The following is a 12,421-nucleotide window of genomic DNA, read 5'->3' on the forward strand; positions in this document are numbered from 1 at the left end:
GATACATGGTTGCTGTAGAAAAATCTAAGAAATATATAAAAGGAGAATAGAAAAGTAACATAAATGATTATCTCACCATCCAGTTTAACCACTATCAATATTTTGGGACATATACTTCCAGTCTTCTAATCCAGTCCTTTCTAAATCCTTTTCAATAATGGAATAATTATTTAGATAAAATAAGTTTTTGTGATTAGGCTGTGTGGGTTTTTGTTGTTGTTGTTGTTCTTATTTACACTGTCAGTGTACATCTTAAATTATGCTTCTTGGACATTTGTATTTCTTCTTTTCTGAATTTCCTATTTATATCCTTTGTTCATTTTTCTTATTTATTTATTTATTTTTGGCTGCGTTGGGTCTTCGTTGCTGCACTCTTGGTGCACGGGCTTCAGTAGTTGTGGCACACAGGTTCAGTAGCTGTGGTGCATGGACTTAGTTACTCCATGGCATGTGGGGTCTTCCTGGACCAGCGATTGAACCCATGTCCCCTGCATTGGCAGGTGGATTCTTAACCACTGTGCCACCAGTTCATTTTTCTAATGGGGTAGTTGTCTGTTATGAACTTGTTAGATTTTTAAAATATTACTACTAACACTTTTTTGTATATTTTACTTGTAAAGTTTTTGTAAGTATTTGCACTATCCTCTTGTCCCTTGCCTTTTAACTTTATTCTAAAGCTTCTTGCCACCTTGATTCCCACCTTCATTTAGATATTCTCTGTTCTCCTTTTCTCCTATGCAATCTCTATTCCAGGTTATGTTCATATTATTTGGTTCCGAAGAATGATCATTTCTCATTTTAAAAAAAAGTTTTTATTCACCTCTGGATAATGAAAGTTACAACTTTAGGGAACTGTGGGATCCCTATATGAGTTATGTCAACTTTTAAAAGATCAGTGCCAGAAAATCCAAGGAAAATGATCAATTCTCTGTGCTCATCTTCTTGGATAAACCAGTAACATTTGATCCACTCATTCACTCTCTTCTGGAAACAATTTGTTTTCACTTGGCTTCTAAGTTAGCCCGTGCTCTGGGTTTCCCTTCTTCCTCAATCTTCCTTACTAGCCACCCCTTCTCAGGTGTTGGTTTGTTTGTGTGTGTGCTGGTTCCCAGCTCCTCCTCCACTCTCCAGCCTTGTGGGAAAGTGCCTCAGGCCTTGAGCCTTTAACCAGCTTTTCCACTCTGTCCAGCTTCGCCCTTTTAAATGCGAAGTTAGCTTGAAGACTCCTTTTATATTTCTAGCCCTGATCTCCCTTGAACTCTAGTCTCATATACCATCTCAAAGACAAAATGTCCTACAAACTCTTGCTTCTTGCCCCTCTAGCTTCTCCTTAACTTTTCCCCATATCCATTAATGACATTTAATCACCCTGCCATCAGGCCAAAATCCTAGGAGTCATTCTTAATTGCTCTCTTCACACCCCACATCCAATCTGTCAGCAAGTCTTGTCTGGTCTGTCTCCAGAATATTTATTCTGAATTGGATCACCTCTCACTGCTTCTGCTGCCACCACCCTAGTCCAGTCTACCATGATTTTGCTTCCCAATTACTACCACAGCCTCCTAGTGGCCTCCCCACTTCTGCTCTTATCCCCTAAAGCAGCGGTCCCCAACCTTTTTGGCACCAGGGACCGGTTTCGTGGAAGACAATTTTTCCATGGACCGGGGTCGGTGCGGGGGATGGTTGTGGAATGATTCAAGGGCTGCATTTATTGTGCACTTTATTTCTATTATTATTACATTGTAGTATATAATGAAATAATTATACAACTCCCCAGAATGTAGAATCAGTGGGAGCCCTGAGCTTGTTTTCATTTGCCACTCACTGATAGGGTTTTGATATGAGTCTGCAAGCAATTGATTTATGATGGTCTCTGTGCAGTCAAACCTCTCTGCTAATGATAATCTGTACTTAGAGCCGCTCCCCAGCGCTAGCATCACTGCCTCAGCTCCACCTCAGATCATCAGGCATTAGATTCTCATAAGGAACGTGCAGCCTAGCCTTCACATGCACAATTCACAGTACGGTTTGTGCTCCAATGAGAATCTAATGCCGCCGCTGATCTGACAGGAGGCGGAGCTCAGGCGGTAACGCGAGCGATGGGGAGCGGCTGTAAATACAGATGGAGCTTCGCTCATTCTCCCGCCGCTCACCTCCTGCTGTGCTGTGCAGCCTGGTTCCTAACAGGTACCAGCCCGTGGCCTGGGGGTTGGGGATGTCTACCCTAAAGGCCACGCTCCAAATAGGACAAGAGTGATTTTTTTAAAACATGTATCAGCATATGTCATTCATTTGCTTAAATACCTTCTCACTGCACTTAGAATAAAATCCAAGCTCCTTTCCATGGCCTTCAAGGCCTCATGTGTCCGCCTGCTACCAACTCCCCTGCTTCACTTCTTGCCACTTTCCCCTTTGTCTAGGACACAGGTGTGCACACAGGTACCTGCTTTAGGGCTCATGTCCCATTGTTCCGGCCACTGCCTGACTGCTTTCTGCTCATCATTTGAGTGACAGTCCTGAACAACCTTCAGGCACGCTCTGTTCCATTACCGCCTTTTATTTTCTTCTTAGTATGAACACTATTTGAAACATGTTAGTTGCCTATTACCTGCTCCCTGCCCGACCCTCCCTCCCACCAACATGGATTGTAAGCTCCATGGGAGAAGGGGCTTCATCGTTGTTCGCCACATAGAGGTGCTCAATAAAACTTGGATGAATATCCTAAATTATAATCTTGCTGAAGTGAAGTGTCAAATATTTCAAATTACACAGGATACTGACCGATTATGATGTGGGATGGCTGATCATCTCAGGTTGGCAGGGACTGAGAGGTTTACTAAGATACAAGTGGTTTATTAAAGAAGAGGTTTACTAAGATACAACTTTCAAGGCTAAAACCAGGAAAATTCTGGGCAAACCGAGACAAGTGGGTCATCCTAAGTTTTGTCACCATTTTAACAAATCGTGACACTAACAAAACCTAATTTGGAATATAACAGCCCCTGTCTCTCGTTTTAGGATTCCCAAAGCCTGAACCCTTTAAAGAGAGCGTGCTCTGTACTTCTGAGATAAATGTGATTGAGGGAGTATCTCTGGGGTAAAAATTGCTCATTCAATCAAAAAACACTTATTGAATATCTACTAAGAGGCAGGCACTGCTCTGGAGTCTGGGTATACAGCAATGAACAGACCGAGTTCCATCTTGCAGAGGTTTTTTTTAAATTGAAGTATAGTTGATTTACAATATTGTGTTAGTTTCAGGTGTACAGCAAAGTGATTTGGTTATATATATATATATATATATATACACATATATATTTTTGACCAAATATATATATATATTCTTTTAAAATATATATATAACCAAATATATATACATTCTGTTAAAATATATATACATTTAAGATATATATACATTCTTTTTGAAATCTTTTCCATTATAGGTTATTACAAGATATTGAATATAGTTCCCTGTGCTCTACAGTAAATCCTTGCTGCTTATCTATTTTGTATATGGTAGTGTGTATCTGTTAATCCCATGCTTTGTGGATCTTTTTAGTGGGGGTGTGGAGGGACAAATAAATATATCAGATGGTGATAAGTGGCATAAAAACAAAGAAGCCCGGACTTCCCTGGTGGTGCAGTGGTTAAGAATCCTCCTGCCAATGCAGGGCACATGGGTTTGAGCCCTGGTCTGGGAAGACCCCACATGCTACGGAGCAACTAAGCCCATGCGCCACAACTACTGAGCCTGTGCTCTAGAGCCCATGAGCCACAACTACTGAGCCCACGAGCCACAACTACTGAAGCCCACGCGCCTAGAGTCCGTGCTCTGCAACAAGAGAAGCCACCGCAATGAGAAGCCCGCGCACGGCAATGAAAAGTAGCTCCCACTCGCCGCAACTAGAGAAAGCCTGCATGCAGCAATGAAGACCCAACACAGCCAAAAAAAACTATATATATATATATATATATAGAGAGAGAGAGAGAGAGAGAGCTTAAAAAAAAAAAAACCCAAAGAAGTCAAGACAACAGAGTTACAGGGCAGTGCCTGGGAGGTGGGGAAGGGGATGGGTACCAGGATAGAGAGGATGACCAGGAGAGGCCTCTCTGATGAGGCCATGGATGAACAGAGATGTAGGTGAAGAGGAAGGGACACAGGAGGATATCTGGGGAGAAAGTGATCCAGGCACTTAACAAATGGTGATACTGATGAGACCAAATTTGGAACGAAATCTTTTTCTTTTATTCGAGGACCAGCAAGGAGGATAGTGTGGGTGGTGCAGAGTGAGCGAGGATGAGGGGAACAGATGACGAGGTCAGAGGTGTGTTCAGAGGAGGATGCAGCCAGCCCAAGGCCAGGGAGGTGGCCAGAGCACAGCATCAGAGGGAGGGTAGGAGGTGAGGTCAGAGAACAGCAGGGCCAGATCCTACAGGGCCACTGTGAGAACTTCTGGCTTTACTAAGAGTAGGGTGGGAACCCTTTCAGGGTTGTGAGCAGAGGAGTGACTGGATCTGAGTTGGTTTTAAAAGACATATTCTGGCTGATGTAGGGGAGCGAGGACATAACAGGAGGATAACAGTTAGGAGGATAATGCAATAATGCATTAGGACATAGCAGTTAGGAGGATAATGCAATAATACAGGCAAGAAGTGATGATGCCTTGGGCCAGGTGAGGCTGAAGGAGATGGTAAGAAGTACTCATATTCCAGCTCTAGGCTGAAGGTTGAGCCAACAGGATTCACTGATGGATGGGTGGTGGGATGTGAGCTAGAGAGAGAGAGGTCAGGGATGACTCCATGGTTCCGTGACTGAACTACTGGAAGAGAAGAGCTGCCATGTAAGGAGATGGGAGACCATGGAGCGCACAATGGAAGGGAGAAATCGGGAGCTGGCTTTGGAATGTGAGATGCCTGTTCCACATCCACTCAGCAATGCTGAAGGGTCAGTCGGGTACATTATTCTGGAGTTCAGGGTTGAGGTGAATGAATCAGCATAGTGTGGGATTTAAAGCCATGAAGCAGGATTAAATCACCTTGGGAGTAAAGATAGATTACATAAGAGAACTCCTGGTGGGATGTGGGGAGGGCAACTAGTTTAGAGGTCAGGGAGAGGTCATGGAATCAACCAAGAAAACAGGAAGAATCACCAATAAGCATGAAAAGGATTAGATTAGGTGATGCATGTGAAAAACCTTCCATAAAGAAGAAACAATTGGTGTATACAGAGGAATGTGAAGTCAGGAACCAAGATGAATGCAAATGAACTTATTTACAAAACAGAAAGAGACTCACAGACATAGAAAACAAAGTTATGGTTATTGAAGGGGAAACGGGCGGGGGGGGGGGGGCGGGGGGAGATAAATTAGAAGTGTGGGATTAACAGATTCACACTACTATATATAAAATAGATAAACAAGGACCTACTGTGTAGCACAGGGAACTATACTCAATATCTTGTAATAACCCACAATGGAAAAGAATCTGAAAAAGAATATATACATAACTGAGTCACTTTGCTGTACACCTGAAATACTATGCTTCAATTAAAAAATTCTAATTATAAGATTGAAAAAAAAAAGAAACCAAGATGGGATCATGTATACCAGAATGTGGAGACTAGACTTTAATCTTTAGGTGCTGTAGGGTCACTGGAAGATTTCACATAGCCAAGTGACATTTTTCAATATTCCTTTAGTAAAATCACTCTAGCAGCACTACAAAGAATGAATTTTTGTTTTGTGGGAGGTGTTAGAAAGTGGGCTGAAAGCAGGGAGACTATTTTAAAAATTAAGGCAAGACGGGCTTCCCTGGTGGCGCAGTGGTTGAGAGTCCGCCTGCCGATGCAGGGGACACGGGTTCGTGCCCCGGTCCGGGAGGATCTCACATGCCGCGGAGCGGCTGGGCCCGTGAGCCATGGCCGCTGAGCCTGCGCGTCCGGAGCCTGTGCTCCGCAACGGGAGAGACCACAGCAGTGAGAGGCCCGCGTACCGCAAAAAAAAAAAAAAAAAAAAAAAAAAAAAAAAAAAAAAATTAAAATGTAGAAAATAGGGAGGGAGTGAAGAAGATGCAGGGGTCCAGCACAATCACTAACCTCCAGTTCATAGGACTTAGTGGAAGGCAATGCTAATACTTGAAATCAAAAATATACAAGTAACAGGTTTGGGGGAGGGGAGATAATAAAGTCAGTGTTTCTGAGGTAATGGGATATGTTTACCACAGGTAGATATACAAATTTGAAATTTAGGGATAAAAATGTAGATTTATGAGCCAGCCACATAAAGATGACAGTCCATGTACATCAACCATGAGAAAAAAAAAAGAATTTCCCTTCAATTTCATAAAATATACATTCTACTTTGAGTGCCCATGGAAAAAGTATAGGCCCATTTCAGTTATTAAAATAATATAAAAATATCAAATAAAATATTAGCTGATTTTCAGAACAAACAATTATATGGCAGTGAAACTACTCTGTACAATACTATAGTGGTGGATACACATTATTATACATTTGTCCAAACTTACAGAATGTACAACACCTAGGGGGAAGCCTGATGTAACCTATGGCCTCTGGATGATAATGATGTGCAGTGTAGGATCATCAGTTGTAACAAGTGTACCGTCTGGTGGGGATGTTGGTGGTGGGGGAGGTGACACATGTGTGGGGGCAGGGGGTCTCTGGGACATCTCTGCACCTTCTGCCCAACTTTTCTGTGAGCCCAAAACTGCTTTAAAAAGTAAAGTCTATTTTTAAAAATCTTGAGCAAGTAGAGTTTATCCTAGCAATACCAGAACAGCTTAACACCGGAAAAATCTAACAGTGCAATTTCTCACTATAATGGGATAAAGGAAAAAATACATCACATGATAATCTCAATATATAAATAAAAAGCATTTGATAAAGTTCAAACCAATTTATGGTTTTAAAAGGACTCAGAAAACTGAACAGTAGAAAATATTCTTCACTTGACAAAGACTCTCTGATAAAAGCCTAGGGTAAACGCTCTTTTTGACAGGGAAACTTTAGTCTCAGAAGAGGGCAGAGATGTCCACTATCATCACAACTGTACAAACAGTACTGGAGATCCTAGCCAATGCAGTAAGACAGGAGAAAGAAATAAAAGGCATCAGGATTAGAAGGGAAAAGACAAAGCCATAATTATTTGCAACTAAAAATAACTTTTATACAGATAACACAATAGAGTCAAGATAAACTATTATAACTCATAAAAGTCCAGTAAGGTTCTCAGATACACAATTGACTTATAAACATTAATTAATACTTTCCCATGAGTAACAGCCAGTAAAAAAAAAAAAAAATTGTAGAAGTAAAATATATTGGAAAAAATGACATAAGTTAGGGGCTTCCCTGGTGGTGCAGCGGTTGAGAATCTGTCTGCCAACGCAGGGGACACGGGTTCGAGCCCTGGTCTGGGAAGATCCCACATGCCGCAGAGCAACTAGGCCTGTGAGCCACAACTACTGAGCCTGCGCATCTGGAGCTTGTGCTCCGCAACAAGAGAGGCCATGACAGTGAGAGGCCCGTGCGCCGTGATGAAGGGTGGCCCCCGCTCACTGCAACTAGAGAAAGCCCACACACAGAAATGAAGACCCAACACAGCCAAAATTAAATAAATAATTTTTTAAAAAATGACCTAAGTTACAATAGAACAAAACAACAAACTGTCTAGAAATTTTTTTAATGCACAACATCTACATGGGGAAAATATTTAAGTTATTTAAAAGCTTTACAGAAGACCTGAATAAATGGACAGATACAATACAGGGATGAATCTCACAGCCATATGTTGAGGGAAAGAAGTCAGACACCAAAGAGTATATACTATGTGACTACATTTATATGAAGTGCAAATAGGCAAAACTAATCTACAGTGAGAGAAGTCAGAATACTGGTTCCCTCATAAGGATCAGAGCAGAAATAAATGAAATAGAAATGAAGAAAACAATAGCAAAGATCAATAAAACTAAAAGCTGGTTTTTTGAGAAGATAAACAAAACTGATAAACCTTTAGCCAGACTCATCAAGAAAAAAAAGGAGAGGACGCAAATCAATAAAATTAGAAACGAAAAAGGAGAAATCACAACTGACACCACAGAAATACAAAAGATTATAAGAGACTACTACAAACAAAAATATGCCAATAAAATGGACAACCACACAGAAATGGACAAATTATTGGAAAGGTACAATTTTCCAACAGTGAACCAGGAAGAATTAGAAAATATAAACAGACCTATCACAAGTAATGAAATTGAAACTGTAATTAAAAATCTTCTAACAAACAAAAGTCCAGGACCAGATGGCTTCACAGGTGAATTCTATCAAACATTTACAGAAGGGCTAACACCCATCCTTCTCAAACTCTTCCAAAAAACTGCAGAGAGAGGAACACTCCCAAATTTGTTCTACAAGGCCACCATCACCCTGATATCAAAACTAGACAAAGATATCACAAAAAAAGAAAATTACAGACCAATATCACTGATGAATATACAGGCAAAAATCCTCAACAAAATACTAGCAAACAGAATCCAACAACACATTAAAACGATCATGCACCATGATCAAGTGGGATTTATCCCAGGAATGCAAGGATTCTTCAATATATGCAAATCAATCAATGTGATACACCATATTAACAAATTAAGGAATAAAATCTATATGATCATCTTGATAGAGGCAGAAAAAGCTTTTGACAAAATTCAACACTGATTTATGATAAAACCTCTCCAGAAAATGGGCATAGAGGGAAACTGCCTCAACATAATAAAGGCCATATATGACAAAATCCACAGCAAACATCATGCTCAATGATGAAAAACTGAAAGCATTTCCACTAAGATCAGGAACAAGACGAGGAGGTCCACTCTTGCCACTCTTACTCAACATAGTTTTGGAAGTCCTAGCTATGGCAATCAGAGAAGAAAAAGAAATAAAAGGAATACAAATTGGAAAAGAAGAAGTAAAACTGTCACTGTTTGCCAATGACATGATACTATACATAGAAAATCCTAAAGATGCCCCCAGAAAACTACTAGAACTAATCAATGAATTTGGTAAAGTTGCAGGATACAAAATTAATGCACAGAAATCTCTTGCATTCCTACACATTAACAAGGAAAAATCAGAAAGAGAAATTAAGGAAACAATCTCATTTACCATCGTAACAAAAAGAATAAAATACCTAGGAATAAACCTACCTAAGGAGGCAAAAGACCTATACTCAGAAAACTATAAAACACTGATGAAAGAAATCAAAGATGACATAAACAGATGGAGAAATACACCATGTTCTTGGACAGGAAGAATCAATATTGTGAAAATGACTATACTACCCAAAGCAATCTACAGATTCAATGCAATCCTTATCAAATAGCCAATGGCATTCTTCATAGAATTAGAACAAAAAATTTTACAATTTGTATAGAAACAGAAAAGACCCCAAATAGCCAAAGCAATCTTGAGAAAGAAAAACGGAGCTGGAGGAATAAGGATCCCTGACTTCAAACTATACTACAAAGCTACAGTAATCAAGACAGTATGGTATTGGCACAAAACCAGAAATATAGATCAATGGTACAGGATAGAAAGTCCAGAGATAAACCCACGCACCTATGTTCATCTAATTTATGACAAAGGAGGCAAGAACATAAAATGGAGAAAAGACAGCCTCTTCAATAAGTGGTGCTGGGAAAACTGGACAGCTACATGTAAAAGAATGAAATTAGAACACTTCCTAACACCACACACAAAAATAAACTCAAAATGGATTAAAGACCTAAATGTAAGGCCAAACACTATAAAACTCTTAGAGGAGGGCTTCCCTGGTGGCGCAGTGGTTGAGAGTCCACCTGCTGATGCAGGGGACATGGGTTCGTGCCCCTGTCCAGGAAGATCCCACTTGCCACAGAATGGCTGGGCCCGTGAGCCATGGCCACTGAGCCTGCACGTCCGGAGCCTGTGCTCCGCAATGTGAGAGGCCATAGCAGTGAGAGGCCCGCGCACTGAAAAAAAAAAAAGAAAAGAAAAAAAAACTCTTAGAGGAAAACATAGGAAAAACACTCTTTGACATAAACCACAGCAAGATCTTTTTTGACCCACCTCCTAGAGTAATGAAAATAAAAACAAAAATAAACAAATGGAACCTACTTAAACTTCAAAGCTTTTGCACAGCAAAGGAAACCATAAACAAGACGAAAAGACAACCCACAGAATGGGAGAAAATATTTGCAAACGAAGCAACAGATAAAGGATTAATCTCCAAAGTATATAAACAACTCATGTAGCTCAATTTCAAAAAAAAACCAAACAACCCAATTAATAAATGGGCGGAAGACCTAAGTAGACACTTCACCAAAGAAGACATACAGACGGCCAAGAGGCGCATAATAAGCTGCTCAACATCACTAATTATTAAAGAAATGTGAATCAAAAGTACAATGCATTATCATCTCACACCAGTCAGAATGGCCATCATCAAAAAATCTACAAACAATAAACGCTGGAGAGGGTGTGGAGAAAAGGGAACCCTCATGCATTGTTGGTGGGAATGTAAATTGATACAGCCACTGTGGAGAACAGTATGGAGGTTCCTTATAAAACTAAATAGAACTACCATATGACACAGCAATCCCACTACTGGGCATATACCCTGAGAAAACCATAATTTAAAAGGACACATGTACCTCAATGCTCATTGCAGCACTATTTACAATAGCCAGGACATGAAAACAACCTAAATGCCCAATGATAGATGAATGGATAAAGATGATACATATATACAATGGAATATTACTCAGCCATAAAAAGGAACGAAATTGGGTCATTTGTAGTGAGGTGGATGGATCTAGAGTCTGTCATACAGAGTGAAGTAAGTCATAAAGAGGAAAACAGTTATTGTATATTAAGGCATATATATGGAATCTAGAAAAATGGTACAGATGAACCTATTTGCAGGGCAGGAATAGAGACGTAGATAGAGTGAAGGGACATGTGGACACAGGGTGGGAAGGGGAGGGTGGGACGAATTGGGAGATTAGGATTGACATATATGCACTACCATGCATAAAATAGATAGCTAGTGGGAAGCTGCTATAAAGCACAGGAAGCTCAGCTCAGTGCTCTGTGATGACCTAGAGGGGTGGGATGGGGTGGGGGTGGGAGGGAGGTCCAAGAGGAGGGGATGTAGGTATACTTATAGCTGATTCACTTAATTGTACAGGAGAAACTAACACAACATGGTAAAGCAATTATACTCCAATAAAAAATAATAGGGCTTCCCTGGTGGCGCAGTGGTTGAGAGTCCGCCTGCCGATGCAGGGGACGCGGGTTCATGCCCCGGTCCGGGAAGATCTCACAGGCCGCGGAGCGGCTGGGCCCGTGAGCCATGGCCGCTGAGTCTGCGCGTCCGAAGCCTGTGCTCCGCAACGGGAGAGGCCACAGCGGTGAGAGGCCCGCGTACCGCAAAAACAACAACAACAACAAAATAATAATAATAATTAAAAGAAAAAAAGAAGAAGCACCAGAGTCAAGCTCAAGGAAAAGCTCTCCAGAGAAGTGCCCCTTGAGCTGAGCTTTGAGGAAGGAGTTGAAAGGGGGGCAGTTGGGCAAGGTGGCGGTAGAGGAGGAGGACGGAGGAGGAAGGAAGGATAGGCCTCCAAAGGACATGTCTGAAGGCCCAAGGCTAGAAATAGCTTCCTTTAGAGAAGTTCAAGTAATTCCTATTTTTTTTTTTTTTAATTCATAGCCAATTATTTTAAGCACTGATTTTTGGTTTTTTGGCTGTGTTGGGTCTTTGTTGCTGCGTGTGGGCTTTCTCTAGGTGCGGCGAGCGGGGGCTACTCTTAATTGCGGTGCGCGGGCTTCTCATTGCAGTGGCTTCTCTTGTTGCGGAGCACGGGCTCTAGAGCGCAGGCTCAGTAGTTGTGGTGCACGGGCTCAGTTGCTCCGCGGCATGTGGAATCTGCTTGGACCAGGGCTCAAACCCGTGTCCCTGCATTGGCAGGCAGATTCTTAACCACCGCACCACCAGGGAAGTCCCAAGTAATTCTTTAAAGCAGATACAAAGGGTAAAGTTGAAAAATAAATAGTGGGAAATACAGCTTAAGAATCAAGAAGAAGTTATATCTTGAAGGGCCTTGTGTGCTGAATTTGAACTTTGTCCTGAAAGCTACGGGAAGCTCTTGAAAGATTTTAAGTAGGAAATAGATGATACAATTTGCTTTTCAGAAAGATCATTTTATCAGTAATGTTGAGGACACATAGGAGGGTTGAGTAGATTGTAGGGAAACCAGTTAGAAGACTACTGCAGTAGTGCCTGATAGAGGTGATGAGAGTCTGAATTTAGGCAGTGAGAGTGGCTGTAGAAATGAAATTGAGGGAGGACAGGGAGAGAGG

Source organism: Delphinus delphis, chromosome 21 (genome assembly GCF_949987515.2).
Source record: "Delphinus delphis chromosome 21, mDelDel1.2, whole genome shotgun sequence".
Lineage (NCBI taxonomy): Eukaryota > Metazoa > Chordata > Mammalia > Artiodactyla > Delphinidae > Delphinus > Delphinus delphis.